Source organism: Vicia villosa, unplaced genomic scaffold (assembly GCF_029867415.1).
Source record: "Vicia villosa cultivar HV-30 ecotype Madison, WI unplaced genomic scaffold, Vvil1.0 ctg.000680F_1_1, whole genome shotgun sequence".
Classification (NCBI taxonomy): Eukaryota; Viridiplantae; Streptophyta; class Magnoliopsida; order Fabales; family Fabaceae; genus Vicia; species Vicia villosa.
The window spans coordinates 770,008-788,407 of NW_026705304.1; the positions used below are offsets into that span (position 1 = coordinate 770,008).

At 34.4% G+C, this 18,400-nt stretch overlaps 1 long non-coding RNA gene across 2 annotated transcripts; it reads left to right on the forward strand.

Annotated features, from left to right (window-relative positions):
• The first annotated feature begins 14,327 nt into the window (after positions 1-14,327).
• On the forward strand, positions 14,328-17,829 carry LOC131630432 (uncharacterized). 2 transcript variants are annotated; one of them, XR_009292347.1, is made up of 10 exons: positions 14,328-14,480; positions 14,617-14,754; positions 14,897-14,949; positions 15,055-15,115; positions 15,257-15,382; positions 15,486-15,545; positions 15,673-16,606; positions 17,192-17,238; positions 17,395-17,457; positions 17,545-17,828. It is a non-coding gene; the product is annotated as an uncharacterized LOC131630432 (long non-coding RNA). The 2 variants fall into 2 exon arrangements; XR_009292346.1 differs by having other exon boundaries at positions 15,486-16,606; positions 17,545-17,829.
• The last annotated feature ends 571 nt before the right edge of the window (positions 17,830-18,400 follow it).

Consider the following 18,400-nt stretch of genomic DNA (forward strand, 5'->3'; position numbering starts at 1 on the left):
ATATGATGACTTCCTTAAGATTCATTATGTTTCATCGTTTGTGTTTCGTAAATGGAGTGTATTCTGACATTGTTGACCCTATCTGGAAGTGTCAAATATGTCATGCATGCATGTGGTATGATGAACGAAAAAATAAAAAAAAAGTACAAATTCTCCAAAGTTTGAATTGTGTTGCAAGGGCAGTATTGTTGTTCCTTTTATAAGAAAACCACCCGAGCAGTTGGAAAAACTTCTTCATGATAGAGCCGATTTGGAAAGTAAAAATTACCAGTCCAACATTCGTACTTACAATGCAATGTTTTCATTTACTTCACCTGGAATGAAGTTTGATACAAAACAATCTAACGGAGGAGGACCTCTAACATTGTGACTTCATGGTCAAACATCTCATCGAATAGGAAGTCTCCTACCGGAAGAAGGCCGACCTCCCCAATATGCCCAATTGTATATTTACGATACTGATAACAAGGTTGTAAATATGATGAAATGTTTCAGGTATTGGCTTATGTTAATTCCATCCTTATTATAAATCTACATAATTCATACATATAACGCTGATTGTAATCAATTGATCATGGATACTAAGGATATAAATAGTAGTGTTATTTCAAAGTTAAAGTTAATATTGGATGAGCATAATATTCTTGCAAGAGCATTTCAGATGGCACGTGATATGTTTAAGGCCAACCCTTTGTTAGAGTTGAAGTTGAAACTCATATCTAATAGACCGCATGACGGTCGTGTTTATAATATGCCAGCTGTCTCAGAAGTTGCTGCCCTTATTTTTAGGGATATTGACACTGCCGAACAAAGAGACATTATTGTCCAGTACCGTAACAGTAAATTGCAAAGAATCGATGAGTTCAATCCAAGTTATTTGGCATATCAATACCCTTTAACTTTTTTCTATGGCGAAGATGGATACAAGAAAAATATAGTTCACAAGTATAAAGACGAGACTACAGTTACAAGGAAACACATGCAGGAGGGCCTCCAACATTGTGACGTCATGGTCAAACTTGTCATCGAATAGGCAGTCTCCTACTTGAAGAAGGCCGACCTCCCTAATATGCCCAACTGTATATTTACGATACTGATAACAAGATTGCAAATATGATGAAATGTTTTAGGTATTGGCTTATGTTAATTCCATCCTTATTATAAATCTACATAATTCATACATACAACGCTAATTGTACTCAATTGATCAGGGATAATTAGAATATAAATAGTAGGCTTATTGTAAAGTTAAAGTTGATGTTGGATGAGCATAATGTTCTTGCGAGAGCATTTCAGATGGCACGTGATATGTTTAAGGCCAACCCTTTGTTAGAGTTGAAGTTGAAACTCATATCTGATAGACCACAGGACGATCAGGTTTATAATATGCGAACTGTCTCAGAAGTTGCTGCCCTTATTGTGGGGGATATTGACACTGTCGAACAAAGAGACATTATTGTCTAGTACCGTAACGGTAAATTGCAAAGAATCGATGAGTTCAATCCAAGTTATCTGGCATATCAATACCCTTTAATTTTTTTCTATGGCGAAGATAGATACATGAAAAATATACTTCACAAGTATAAAGACGAGACTACAGTTACAAGGAAAAATATGTAGAGCATCGAAGATTGGCTATGTTTCCATTTGCAAGAACGAACAAATGAACCAAAAACATTGTTGTACTCTATAAGGTTTTTCCAACAATTTTTGGTTGATGGTTATGCAATGATGGAATCAGAACGGCTAAATTGGTTGAGAAAAAATCAATCGAAATTAAGGGTCGGTAAATATAAAAAATTACAAGCGGATACTGCTAACGGACAATAGAACATAAGTGGCAAGCAAGGTAAACCAGTTTTTTGCCTTCTTCTTTTGTTGGAAGTAAACGATACATAGATCAACTGTATTTTGATGGTATGGCCATTTCAAGAAAAATGGGCTTTCCTGATTTGTTTAAAACGTTTACTTGCAACCCAAATTGGCCAGAGATTACGCGTCTGTTGTCGAAGAAAAATTTAATCCCGCATGATAGACCCGACATTATTTCGAAAAGTTTTCAAGCTTAAATTCAATGAACTCATGGTTGATCTAACTAAGCGACACATTCTTGGTAAAGTTTTGCCATGTAAGTTTTATATTTACATAATATGGCATTTTTTTCTGTTATATTTTGTAACTCTGTGACATTTTCCATGGTTTTTTGCTGCAGTCATGTATACAATTGAGTTTCAAAAAAGAGGTTTACCGCATGCATATATTTTGTTTTTCTTGCATCCTCTTAGCAAGTATCCATCTCTATCTGACATCGATAACATCATTTCCGCTAAATTACCTGATCCTATATGCCATCCTGCATTATATGCTTTGGTAAAGTCACATATGATCCATGGTCCATGTGGTCTGGCACGTCCTAAATGCCCATGTATGAGAAATATGAAATGCTCGAAGTACTATCCCAAAAATTTCGTTGAAGACACAATAGTTGATGCTGAAGGTTATCCATTATACCGTCGAAGATCCAACACACATTTTATACTAAAAAATGGTATCGAGTTGGATAATAGGAGTGTTGTTCCCTACAACACACGTTTGTTGTTGAAATATCAAGCGCATATAAATATGGAATGGTGTAACCAGAGAACTTCTATCAAGTATCTATTCAAGTACATTCATAAAGGATACAACAGAATACCCGCAAATGTTGTTGCTTCTAACTCAAACAAGGATGCAAACAATGAACCCATAGATGAGATCAAACAATATATTGATTGTAGATATGTTTCTCCGAGTGAAGCATGTTGGCGAATTTTTTCTTACAAAATCCATGGACGAAAACCTGTTGTGAACGTATGTTCTACCATCTAATTGGTGAAAAGGCAGTTTATTACGCAGATTATGACCGGATGGAGAATATTTTAGAAAATGCAAGTGTGACCGAATCAATGTTCACGTCTTGGCTGGTTGCAAATTCAGAATACGAGGAAGCCCGATCATTGACATATGGTGAATTTTTTACGAAGTTTGTGTATGTTGAAAGAAGTAGAATATGGAATCCGCGAAAAAAAGGGCTTACCATCGGACGTTTAATCTTGGTGCCACCGACAACTGGTGAACTTTTCTATCTACAGATGATGTTGACTGTAGCCAAAGGACCTACCACTTATGAAGAAATTAAAAAAGTTGGTGACAACCAATATGAAAGTTTTCGAGAAGCTTGCTTTGCAATGGGCTTTCTAGACGATGATCGAGAGTACATTGGTGCTATCAAGGAAGCAAGTGCATGGGGATCATGCCATTATCTTCGGAAACTCTTGGTTGTTATACCAATGTTTGGTCCCGTAAACCGTCCTGGTCATGTTTGGAATGAGTCATGGGTTTTGTTATCGGATGGTCTATGGCACGAACAAAGAATCATAGCGAACAATCCAGGTATGCTAACAATGTAAAGTATTACTGTTATTACTCTTGGCAGAGATATAACATGGAAAATGTATATACACATTATCTCCATTTGCTATTAATCAGTCTCATTTAGTAATGACCTAAGCAAGGTTATATCTTTAATTCAATTGTATGCAAAATTAACTTTAACTGAAGCACATGTAAAAAATTTAACATTGATCGAGATTGAAAAGTTGCTACAGTCTAATCGTCGCAGTCTGAGCGACTTCAAACCTATTCCTTCTCTAGTAGATTATGTCATTCCGCAATTGGGAAATCGCTTGGTATACGACGAAAGGCAATATGATATTGTCCACTCAACTATAAACGCTTCTTATATTTGGCATTCCGTCCAAGTTATGAACTTAACCAAAAACATGCGTCTACATTATGTACCAAGTGAAGAAGAAAAAAGGAAATCGCTGAATTTTCAGACTGGCTTTTAAAGATCGGAGAAGGAAGAATATCAGAACCAAACGACGGTTATGCCAATATTGAGATCTCCCCTAGAATTTTAATTACTAACTTCACCGACCCTATTGTTGTAATTGTTAACAACACGTATCCAAACTTCATTGAATGTTACCATGATTACGATTATCTGAAAAAATTGTGCCATCCTTGCTTTCAATTTAGAAGTTGTTGAAAACATCACTGACCATGTCCTAGGGCAGGTAAATTTACTAACGAAACTTTATATATTGTTCTTATATTATCCAATGATATCACTTCTGAATATTAGCTTTTTCAGGGGAGATACGAGATTACTACAGCTCTATCTCCATTGATAGATCTGAAATTCACGATCAAAATAATGTGGATGTGCTTAGTCCATAATTCCTTAGCTCTTTAAGGACTTCTGGTCTGCCAAATTATCACATCAAGTTAAAGGTTGGTACACCAATTATGCTTATGCGAAACATTAATCAATCTGAAGGTTTGTGTAATGGGATGAGGCTGATAGTAACTAAAATGGCAACTCATGTACTTGAGGCCAAATTGATTGGTGATAACAACAATGGAAAGCTCATTTACATTCCACGAATGGATATGTCACCGTCGCAATCCCCTTGGTCTTTCAAATTAAATAGGTGACAATTTCCTATTATTGTATCATATGCGATGACCATTAACAAATCACAAGGACAATAACTGGATTGGGTCGGAATTTACATACCTCGTGATGTTTTCACTCATTGTCAAATTTATGTTGCACTGTCCTGGGTTACAAACAAAAGGGTTATCAAAATCTTGATACATGATGAAATAAACAGCGCTAAGTCGTCAACATCTAATGTCATTTATAAAGATATTTTCAACAACATCTAAATGGTATGCTATTATAAATGTTGTTCGATCTTTCAGGTATAAACACAATGTTTCGTTAAATAATATTTGTTTTCTTACTGTGAAACAATTATTGGTGCTTCTCTATGCAACGTCATCTTATAGATGTTCAGATCAATTTAATGCATTTTCATCATGGATGTTTTTAGTTCTACTGCATAGCCAGTTAACTGTTATGTTTTCATTGAATATTGAAATTACAATACCAAATCACACAATGTAGCACTACATCTATTACCTACGGATGCCAAACCTTATACACTTGACATGTTTTTTCGAATAAAAAATGTCTAATTTGAAACGGATCATGTCTCCAGCTTTAAATTGGTTCCACTCACAGAACACATCCCATTCATGACGAAGCTTTGTCTAGTGGAAATCATCTATATTCAAAAGATTAAGCATTTTGCTACGTCCATTGTCATTGCACAGTATCAGTACTCCATAATTGTGCTCTCTCAAAACATATGCAAATTCAGGCTGCAGTCTCTGCATAATTTATTTATAATTAAAGATGTTTCAAATCAATAACCTTAAATTAAAATTTATATCACATAATGAATTAGGTATCAGGATAACAAAAAACTCAACTAATTTCGGAATCGTGGCACTAATCGGTGTTAGGTCAACATCAAATACGTGTATTCCTTCGTGATAAAGATACCTATTATGATATGCTGGTAGTTCCTCTAATGAAGTTATCTCTTGAAACCCAGAGATCCCAAAATTATTGTCTCCATAGTAATTGAAATACACAACGACGTTACCTGGAAGTGAATAATAATTCTCCAGATCCATCCATCCCTTAATTATAAGAGGTTGATCATGGTTTTTATTATATATTAGGCTATGATGTTTACCTTTGTTGTTTAGTACCATCCATATTTTTTATAGGTCCTTTCTGTGCAACCGTGCAAACAACGGATCAACCTCCAAAAATAACTACAACAAATTAGACAAGTTATTAAATACTCTACACATGCAAACACTTGATAATATAATTTCAGAACGACCAATATATAAGAAGGCAGTATGTATGCTTACTTGAAAATCCAACTTTGCAAGTGATAACATACAAATATCCTCACTGTGAATTAGAGGCCCTGTCCTATCCATCTATATTGTAAAAGTTTTGTTTCAAAAGATAGATCTGAGTTGTTTTGGGTTTGAATATAACTTTGCTTGAGGTTAGAAAAAAATTCCTTCCAAATCTTCACCATGGAAATGATGATATATAAATGAGGAAGCTTGAAATAGACAAACATTTATCACATCATGTGTGAATAGTAAATCCTTGAAAAGCTTGAGTTGGCTATTGACCAATAAATGCACATGTGACTTTTTAATTTTTCGTGTGCCCTTTTATACAGAGGTTCACGTGCATATCTGTATTTAAACATATAATGTACTGACACTACTAAAAATATTACATTTGTTTAAAATTTTTTACAGCAGGTATAAAGATAATTGATGTGAAAAATATATGTCAAATAATTTTACATCAGGTTTTATAATAAATTGATGTGAAAAAAATTTGATTTTAGAGATTTTACATCAGACATTTAATGGACATGAAGGGAAAAATAAAACAAAAATAAAAAACCAATACACGGTGGCATAATCGTAAATAAGCTGAAATTATTTTATAAAGCCTTTTACATCGGGTTCTAAACTGCCCGATGAGAAATATATGGTTTACTGAGCTTTTACATCAGGTGCTAAACGGCCCGATGGGAAAAATAAAACAAAAATAAAATCGTAAATAAGCTGAACTTATTTTATAAATCCTTTCACCATCAGGTGCTAAACGGCCCGATGAGAAAAGTAGCGCATAATGGGCTATTACTTCAGCCCGTATATTACCCGATGGGAAAAGTCTCTCCCACTATTTCACAAAACCCTAACCTCACAAAACATTTCCCAAATCTGTATTTTTCTTTCACCGTTCGTTCTCCTCCCACCGCGACACCGCCTAGCTCCCACCGTTGGTTCTCCTTCGCGACATCGCCTCCGACCGTTCGTTCTCCCACCGCGACACCGCCTCCCACCGCGCACCTGCTGTACGTTCGCTCTTCGTTTCGCCGGCGGCAACGAGCCCGCGGACACCTGCTGTATGATTATTCAAGCACTAGGTATTACCTAATTCTAATTCTAATTATTTTATTTTTTTTGCTTTTTGATTAGGTTGTGGCTAAGGTGAGGTATCTATTTTTTAATAGATGAGAACATTAACATATTCCCACACCCAATTCCTGCTCCAATCTTCTTCTCTATTGTGACATCTCCTATTCGTAAAATATTTGCTGAAGTAATTCTGAAATTAAAAATTATTTGTGAAAATAATGCTGTCAAACTTCATACTATGATATATTGGAACAAGATAAAACATCAAACAATTTTTAGGTCATTAATTGATTGAAGAAAGCATCAAAGTTATAATAGCCGTTTTTGCACAAAATCCTTGGCGACCATACTTTTCGGTTTTTTCATGTATTTGTCTATAATTTTGTTTGCAAGTGCTTTAAGATCTTGGCATAGAAATTTATGTAACGAGTAAAGCTGTCAATTTCAAAGAATCCCTTGTTGCAGCTGAAATTCTTTATTTGACAAAGTGTGATTTAATTGAGTTTTTGATAGCAACTCAATTTTATTAGAAGAGTTGGAAGAAGTGAATATTACATTTTTTTTTTAACCATGATTATACGGGAATGAAGAAACTAAGGTGTTAAAATTTGGGGTTTCTATAGACTATAGGCTTTCAAATTCAATTTTATTCACCAATCGTTAGTTGGTCCAGTGGTGATTGGCGCTGGACTTGGTAGGGAGAACCACGGTTCGATCCCCCGCAACTGCGATCGGGAGGGGGCTTGACCCACTTGATGCCAGAGCTGTTCCCCCGAACCGGACTAAACCGGTGGTTATAAACAAAAAAAAAAAATTCAATTTTATTCTTTTTGTTTACTGGGGAGAAAAAGAAAAAATATATAATTTATAAAATAGAAAATTAAATAAAATAATTATATATATTTGTTGTGAATGATTATTCTGTTGCATTCTTAGAAGCTTTTTATGTCATTAATATATTTCTTATGATTCATAAGTTTTATTTTATCCTGATCTGCACCTTAACTATAATTAGTAGTTACCGTTTCAACTTCTAAAATGAGAATAATCATATACTTAGGACTAATATTATTTTATATGTATCTATAGATTAAGGTAGTTCAAAGTAGCACAAAATCTTATATTGTACGATAAATATTAATATATGTATATATAGGTTAAGGTAATGAAGTATATATAGTTTGAGAATCTATTTTCTGCACTAAACACTATCTCCAGAACGCAGGTGCATACCTTTTCCAGAACGCAGGTGCATACCTTTTCCTTTGAAATTTTCAAAGCAGATGTTAATATTATTACTGTAAAATGTTATAGTATAATAATAAAATTATATGTTTTTTCTTTATCCATGAATGCGTTGTCCCTAATATGCATTAATTTCGGAACATAGATATGGATCGTAGTTGGATGAGAGCTAATCGATTAAGTGATGAGTACGAACATGAAGTGATGGAATTTCTAGAGTTTGCTGAAAGTAATGCTAAAAAAGATCTCCCTCCTCCTAAAAGTAATGCTGAAGATAGTCAGCCTACGCTTTTTCTCTGTCCATGTGTTCGTTGTGCAAATAGAGAACCAAAGCTTAGTAAGAAAGAAATCATGGATCATCTAATTTGTCAAGGGATTTGTCAAAGTTATACACAATGGATATGGCACGGTGAAGTGGTAGCAAATTCAAATGTGTCCCAAAAAGATAATGTTAGTGTAGAAATGGATGATCGTCTGGAAGACATGATGTGTGATATTGGACAAGATTCGTTTAAGAGGGCACATGCGTATGATAGCTTATGCAATGACAAGGATACACCTTTGTACCCGGGATGCACAAATTTTACACGTTTGTCAGCCGTGTTAAAATTGTTTAATCTGAAGGCAATTAACTGGTGGACTGACAAAAGTTTTACCGAATTACTTGAACTGTTGACACAAATGCTTCCAGAAGGTAACGTACTGCCAAGTCGTTATTACGAGGCTAAGAAAATACTGTGTCCGATGGGTTTGGAGTATGAAAAGATACATGCATGACCTAATGATTGCATATTATACAGAAAAGAGTATGTAAACTATAACCATTGTCCAAAGATCAAAGCGTCACGCTACAAAAAGAGACATGGTGAATCTAGTGATGATGAGGAGGTCAAAAAGGGTCCTCCTGCGAAAGTGGTATGGTACCTACCAATAATTTCAAGGTTTAAGAGATTATTCGCTAATGCAAATGACGCAAAGAATCTTAGATGACATGCAGAAGAAAGAAAATGTGATGGACAAATCCGCCATGTATCTGATTCTTTGCAATGGAAGAAAATTGATTATTTGTTTCCAAATTTTGGCAAAGAGTCGAGAAACCTTAGGCTTGGACTTGCTACTGATGGAATGAATCCGTTTGGTAATCTAAATACTAACCATTCTTCTTGGCCTGTTCTTCTAATGATTTACAACCTATCTCCTAGGCTGTCCATGAAGCGTAAATATATTATGTTATCCATGATGATTTCGGGCCCAAAAAAACCACGAAATGACATAGATGTTTATCTAAGTCCACTGATCGATGATTTAAAAGTGTTGCGGGAGGAAGGGGTGGATGTTTTCGATGCGCATTCTGGTGAACAGTTCAATATGCGTGCCATGTTATTTTGCACCATCAACGATTTTCCAGCATATGGAAATTTGTCTGGGTATAAAGTTAAAGGGCATAAAGCGTGTCCTATATGTGAAAAAGACACATGTTACCATCAGCTTGAAAAAGGAAAGAAGACTGTTTATCTCGGGCATCGAAAATTTCTAAATCGTTATCATCCATATCGTAGATTGCGGAAAGCTTTCAATGGGGAACAAGAGCATGGTGTTGCTCCAAAGCCCTTAACTGGAGAGGAAGTTTATCAACGACAACAGGACATTACTGCTGTCTTTGGAAAGTACCAAAAGCGGCCCATTGTGAAAAATATATGGAAAAAGAGCTCGGTTTTCTTCGATCTTCCATATTGGTCTAGTCTTGAGGTAAGACATTGTATTGATGTGATGCACATGGAGAAAAATGTATGTGATAGTGTAATCGGAACACTTCTCAACATTCAAGGCAAGACAAAGGATGGTATTAATACTCATCTAGATTTGGGCGTGATGGGTATACGAGAAGAGCTAACTCCACAATATATAGGTACCAACTATTTGTTCAAATTAAGCTATCCTTACCTTTTGATATTAAAATAGCATGTTCATAACTTTACTTGTTGAAATTCTTGATGATAACATTATGTAGGTAACAAGACGTATCTGCCTCCTGCCTGCTACACTTTATCGAAAAAAGAGAAAACAAGTTTTTGTGAGTGTTTAGAAAGTATCAAAGTTCCGCATGGTTACTCATCAAATGTCAAGAGGCTTGTATCGGTTAAAGATCACAAATTAGTTGGCTTAAAATCTCATGACTGTCATGTCTTAATGCAAAAACTACTACCAGTGGCTATTCGTGGGATATTGCCTAACAATGTTAGGAAGACTATAAATAGGTTGTGCCGGTTTTTCAATGCAATTTGTTGCAAAGCCATTGATCCATTAAAATTAGATGATAATGGTAGTCCATCTCCACCGTCACGCCATGAGTTATGGAAGAGAGCACGACAAAAGAAAGGGGGAGAATACACATCAAAGTCTACACAAACTGTTGTAGAGAAAATTGTCAGTAAATTTTGGAAATTATTTCAAGTATCATTATATTTGTTATTGATAAAAACTATTGAAATTAGTTGTGGTTTTTGAATTTTGTAGGACTCTCTAGTTGAAGAAGCTGAAAAAGGTGTCTTTGTTCCACATGGACGTAACGATATCTTAACAGCGGCCATTGGAACATCTGAGAAAGGCGGTCGTGTTCGTGGTGTTGGAAAGCACCATAAACAAAGCACTTACTTTGGAAGGTCGTCTTCACGTCAAGGAGAACATATAGATGTAACTCGGCAACTTGAACAACTTAGAGCTGATTTTGATCAAAAGTTGGCTGAAGAGCGTAAGGCAATGCAACAATCTTTTATGGAGACACTTAAGTCTATGGGTTTATCGTAAAGCACAGATGATAATAAATGCATTGAAAAAATGGAAGTTGTTGAAGGAAGCGGAAAAGGAAGTTGTTCAGCTGCAAAAGGAAGCACAAAAGGTGTGGAAATTGACGATGTTCAGAGATTGCTACTCATGGTTGTGAAAATGGCTGACAGACACTTGGAAATCGAATTAAGTCATTGTAAATCTGCCATTAATTTTTATATATCAGCTATGTGTATCAGAGAGCTTTTAGTGGGTTTTCATTGGCTTGACGTGTCTATTTTGCAAGTTTGGTGCACGTAAGTACATTTTCTTTTTTTTATTACTTTCAATATCTATTAATAGGATATATATATATATATATATATATCTCATCACTTCGAATCTAATGTTTATTTTAAAATTATTTAGGTATATTCTTCGTTTATGTATTGATAATTCATCATCAAAAGTGTATGGATTTATGGACCCTGCTATGTGTATACATTATGATGATGTCCCGAGTTCTGCAACAAAGGTTAGAAATTACATACAAGATAAGTTAATGAAGGAAGACAGAGTTTGCCACCTCCTACCACTTATTCATGGGTAAGTTTTTATGAAATTCTGTTTCTTATTTTTTTAATTTTGATATATAACATAGATATTTTATGTGACTTTTGTATTTCCATACACATGTACAGAGATCATTGGCAATTAATAGTCACGTGTCCAAGAGACAATATTATGGTTGTCTTTTGTTCACTTCATCATGGTATTGATAAAGACATGAAGAAAATTGTTTCGACGTAAGTTTATCTTTCAAAGAAACTTTATCTTTTATATTGATATTGATAAGTAATTTCATATTTTATGTGGCTTTAAATGGTTTTTTTTTTAATTAGTGCTTTTGAGGTTCATCAATTTGCAAATTATGGAAATAGAAAAAAGGCTACATGGCATAGACCCAATGTAAGTGTGATGTAAATTATAATTCTATATTTAATTTTATGATAATTATTCAATAATTATGTTTTTCATTTGTAGACAAGGAAACAACATAACTCTAACGATTGTGGATACTATGTGATGAAAAATATGTTGGACATTGTCTCTGCAAATATAACTGGATCTCGGATGATGGTAAAAAAATAACTTTAATTTGTTATTTACTTCGCGTTTTGCAACTTAATGATAATTTTCAAAGAATAACTCTGTATTATACATTTACGTATTGTAGGTATTTGATGATCCTACAGAATTAACACAAGAAGATTTGTATGATTTGCGACTCCGTTGGGCAAAATGTTTCTTTGAGTTATATAAAGGATAACTTTATGTTTAGTGTTTTTATTTTGTAGTAGAAAATGTGTGTAAACTTTTCTTATCATTTTGTACACTTGTGTATCCTAAATTAATACTTTTGAATAGTTTGATGAATATATATATGCATATATCTTAGCTATTTGGTGCAATTAAATGTGGTCTGTGTGTTGTGGGAAAAATGTGAAAAGTAGCGACCTTACATTGGTCTGTGTGGTATTTATGTATTATATTGAAAATTAGGTAAAAGAAATTACAGGTTAAAATAGGGAAAATTGGAATAACAATCAAATTATGCTAAAAATCAGAAAAGATATTACATCAGGTCGTACTAAAAACCGATGTAAAATGTACTCTATTACATCGGGTAAAATGTACACCCAGATGTAAAATATGGCGCATAAAAAATGGCATGATTTTTCACATCGGGCTTGTTTAAAAACCGATGTAAAAGGTCATCTATTACATCGGGCAAAATTAATACCCGATGTAAAATATGGCGCATATTTTTGTTTAATAAAAAATTGCATTATCTTACACATCAGACATCTGAATTCAATCGATGTGGTATGCTTATGTTTCAAATCGGGCTTTGGCCCGATGTAAAATGTCTCAGACTTATTACATCGCCTGGCTTTACATCGGGTCCAGACCCGATGTAAAAAGTAGTTTTTACCCGATGTAAAAAGTAGTTTCTGCACTAGTGTGATTTTAGAAAAAGGTTGTGGTCCACCATAATATTTGAATGTTTCTCTTTTCCATATATTTTGCATGAACTTTAATATAACATAAAAATTCCATGCATTTCATATCTGGTACAATATCAGGTTCACGCCATTCATCATTCAACACTTATCCAAAATTAGTTCAGATTACATAAAATGAAATAAGTGCCCTAAATTATCATAATTATACTCTTAACAAACAAACTACAAACAAAAAAAGATGCCAACGTTTTTAACATGTTCCAACATTGGTAAAGGGTGTAGTCACTAGTGCAAATATGACAATACAATTTATAAATTTACACCCATTATACTAAAAACGGGTGTAAATAAGACATAAGATGGCAAATTCGTAAATAAAGTCTCATTTTTAGTATTGACATGTAACCATGGACACCCTATTTTTAAAAAACGGGCGTAAATTAAAAGAGATATTATAATCAAGTGTTTATTACTCCCTTTTTTTCCAATAACGGGCGTAAATAGAAAAAGTAAAAAAATTCAATTTTTATTTGTAAAATTGTATTAGATAATAGTATTTCTCTTTCACCTTTCACTGAACCCTAGTCATTATTTTTATGCTCTTAATTTCAACTTGTCAACTCCAAATGTTTCAAACCCCAATTCTATTCCCGAATTCCACATCCGCCATGAATCATTCTTCACAACCCGAACCTCATTGAATTGTGTTGCATTTTGTTCTAGCATAGTGCATGTTTCTTGTGTTTAAGCTTCAGTCCTAAACTCCTTAATTTGTTTGTGCAGGAACGACGAAAGTCAACAACCTCTTTTGAGGAAAGATTCTATTCCATCTTCTAGAATAAATTCATACCGTATACAGTGGCCATGGCCATCCTCCTCCACACCATACCTCAAACAGACGCGGCTCCACTCTTGCCGTTGCAGTTTCCGTTTCAATCAACCATACTTGTTGTTGTTGCAAGATGTGATTGACGAATTGATGGAGAATTGGTGCAGAATTTGTCATTTAGCGCTATGCTCACCAAGTGTTCGGTAAAAGTTCTGAACCGAGATTCTTCTTCCTCTATTTTTTTGGAACCAAAGATATTGTTATTCTATGCCATGGTCACTTGTTGCGCCGGGGATTAGCATGAGAAACTTGTTGACCGGAAATTCTTCCAGAAGAAGAATAGTTGTGTCGGGGACTAGCATGAGAAACTTGAGGCATCCTTGTTGAAGATGTTCTTCCCCTAGGGCTCAAGTCTCTATAATAATTTTCAACAATTACACTGTGAAAATACAACTATTGAAGACAATTTGGGTATTCACTTCTTTTTGTTTTTTAATAGTTATTACAAATTTGTTTGTTTGAGTGTTTTGAATAATTTCTCTATTTTGAATTTTTTTTTTTTTTGCATCAGGGACAGAGAACTTACTATGGTTTAAGCAGTGATATTATAATGAGTGGTAGAAAAAAGAAAGTTTGTATTGATCACAATATCAAATCTATCTGGAGACCTATTGCAACTAATGCTACTTCTTCTGAAGGTTTGTCTTTTTCTCTCATGTACTATTAGCGAACCAATTTTTCGATAGTGCCAATAACTTCGCTTTATGTTCATGATACATGCGGTTTCTTCTATATTACATGACAATGACATGACTTTAGTATTGTGCTTTGCAGAAAGCTCAATAGCGGCTACGACAGTTGAGTAAGGCGCTATCTCAAATGAGCATCTCATGAAGGTAGCTGCATATGAGGTTCAGAACCAGCAGTTTGTGATGAACAATGATGGTTATGTGATGCACAGTGAGAACGAGGGTGAGAGTTTCAATTGTGAAATAAGGGATTTGGAAGAGTTGTTAAAGCTGAATCCCATAGCATAGAATAACAGCTTCTCCAGTCTTGGATTTCACTTCACTGCTGTTACTGAAAAACCTGTTTTCTCTCTTCTTTTTTGAAGGTATCTTCTAGGTTTAGTCATACCAAGCCATGTTACTTTCTTCATAAAACAAGGTTAGAGAAGATACTTTCTTCTAGGTTTAACATTTTTATTCAGATTTGGTATTAATGGATCCGTTTTTGTATGTTAATTGTATGCACTATGTACTCTTTTGTCAGATTGTTATCCTCTGGAACTTCGATTATCGCTCGAGCAGCAGCACCTGTTACTGATGTGCAGGTATTCAGTGTGATCAACTTAGGTGACTGTCATTATTTGTGTGTGAATGGCCAAAGCCAATAGTTCCATTTCTATAATGCTTCTGGACTGCTCATTGATCGGTTAGATTTTTTCTTTTCGTATCTTTTCTGCGGAGAACAGGATGGTAATCAAGGTGAGGCTGATACCGTTCCGACCCCGATAGTTATAATTGACCAAGACTCTGATCCAAATGCAACTGTGGTGAAGATAACTTTTGGTGACCGGCTTGGAGCTCTTCTTGACACAGTATGCTATTTTCTTATTACATGTTCTAGAAAATGAATGATCAGAATGAATAATAGTTTATCTCGATTTGTTCTTACATTTGTCACGATGCTGTGTTTTTCAGTCTGAAGATGAAAGGGAGATGTGCTTTAGAACAATTTATTGCACAAACATAGACAAAAAGGTAGTTCAGGATTTTTACATTTCTATTAAATTTTGCTTAGAGGAACTATTTGATCTTTTTCTTTATCTGTGATTTTTACATTTCTAATAAGTTATTTTCTTGTTATACTTGCAACTGACTCAAGCAGATGTGAAACACTTCTTTGACTCTATCCGTGGAGAGGTTTGTAGTTTTTTTGTGTGGAATTAAGCTTAATCCATCACTTGCAACTGACTCTATCTGTGGAGAGGTTTCTTGTTTCTCGTCTTGACAGATTTCCTAGCAATTTTAATTGCCTTAATCTTGTGAGCAGAATCCCTGAGGCCTTCTTCAGGCACAACTAAAAACTATAAGTTTGAAGAAATGTCAATTGTTTCCTGGAGGGTTCCTCACAAATGCAGGTTGGCCATATACTTGAGCCTTCCTGGAGGGAAATATCTATTTTAACTGACCTATTCTTTGTAGGCTGTTAGCCGTGAAATCCGAAAGATCCTGACTGAGAGGGCAGCCAACTTTAATAGATGGAAAAACCATTAGCATCAACTAGATTACCTTCTGTTACATTGAACCTTGTAGCAATATTTGAAATGTTATCTCCCCAGGTTACAGAGTATGTGAGTAAATACTTGGTGCCATTTGTTTTCTGATGATATGTTGGACAAGCGCATTGAAGTGGAACCTATAACTCCATTCCTGGATGCAAATCAAGTACTCCATATGGATTCGCACGCATCAGAGAATCACACGTCGTCAAACCCTGGAATGTATCGTTTGCTACTGTGAAATATGTCGGGTTTTGACCCAATACATATTTCGTTTCAGCTTGATAATAATTATTGGTTAAACAAGAGCAGTTCACAGGAACAATAACCTCTTTACCAGGCGGGAAAACTATGAGCAAAGTGGCACCATTGATTCGGGCGAGCTCTTTCGGGTTTGATGACGTGAGGTTGGAAATCGCGTTGACGGAGTTGTAAGGAGTTTTGGATCTGAAGCTCAGAAAAGCCATGCAGGATTTGTTGAAGCCATTGCAGGTGTAAAGAAATGCGGGCGAAGGTCCCATATCATCGCTATTCTCGCAGGTGAATATCGAATTTCCTGAGTAATTCTGTTGTGCCTTCGTTTTTAATGAAAGAAAAATGCTCAGTGTGAAGAAAATGAAGTTAAACACAGCATGATTCATGGTGAAGATATTTTTCTTCATGAAAATGAAACTTAAGTAGTGACTATATCAGAGAATAATGCATCAAAACTTTAGACTAAGCATTAATATATCAGAATAACGTGTGAGAAGTTAAAAAGACATAGTCTAAATCATTATATTATACTATGTTGTTCATTGTATAGGCCCACAGATTCTAGTATCTTGGTCTGTTAGTTGTGTTATGCAAATGGATTATATAATTGGATTTTATATATTTAAATTTAATTGACCAAGTTTTGGGTTTACGTCATAGATTAAGAATATTCTGGAAATTCTTTTCATATAAAGAATGTGTGTGTTAAAATATACTATGTTTCTGATTTGATATTTATCTTTATATATTTAACATTTAGGAAACCTTAGTAATTAGAATTTGAGAAATGTTAGCTTTACATTCAATTTTATTTATTTTTAATAATTATCTTTAACTTTTTTCCCTCTTCCCATAATGTTACCACCGAAGGCATGGCATTGATGAAGCACGCCGAAGATGCTGCAAGTAACAAAAAGGTATGTGCCTGAATTAGCAATTCTATAATTTTGCTTTTTTTCAGGTTGAAAAGATTTAATTTCTAAATACAATAATTGAGGAAAGACTAGTGCATGCATATTTTGCAATATTTAAGTGTTGACAATTATTTTTCATTATTTTATGGACTTTCGCAGTACATGTTCAACAAGTTAGAGCTTCATGTACTCATTTTAGGGATTGACAAGGCTGGCAAAAGGGTAAAACATTTTTTAATCTCGTAGTTTTTAAGAAATTAGAGGTTTGTTGTGTGGCTCTGAATTGCTATATAATGAATAATTTTGTAGACTTTGCTTGAGAAGATGAAGTCGGTGTACACGAATGTAGAAGGTCTTCCTCCGGATTGAATTGTGGAAAGCAATTGCTTCTCCAGGGCGTGGTATTTTGGCCATGGATGAATCCAATGCTACATGTGGAAAGCGGTTGGATTCAATTGGACTAGAGAACACCGAATCTAACCGTCAAGCATGGCTTGGTTAAAATATAATTTTTATGTGTATGATTTTATAGTACTTGAAATATTATGAATGCACATGATTTTGTATACTTTTTGGTTAATATTAAAAATATTTTGACTTAGTTAAAATATGATTTTTATGTGTATGATTTTATAGTATTTGCAATATTATGACTGAAAATGAAAGATAACTAAATGGTGTATATGAAATAGGGTGTAAATAGATTTAAATATAATATAATTGTTCATTCATAAATGGCGTATTTACACCCAATTTTTATTAAATAGGGTGTAATTAAGAACGTATCTACACCCGATTTTAATTAAAATAAGGTGTAATTAAAACGTAATTACGCCCAATTACACCCGATTTTTATTAAAACAGGGTGTAATTAAAACGTAATTATGCCCAATTACACCCGATTTTTACTAAAATAGGGTGTAATTAAAAACATAATTATGCCCAATTACACCCGATTTTTATTAAAATAAGGTGTAATTAAAAACGTAATTATGCCCAATTACACCCGATTTTTATTAAAACAGGGTGTAATTAAAAACGTAATTACGCCCAATTACACCCGATTTTTATTAAAACAGGGTGTAATTAAAAACGTAATTACGCCCAATTACACCCGATTTTTGTTAAAAATAACGGGTGTAAATTTGTTAGACATTTCTCACCC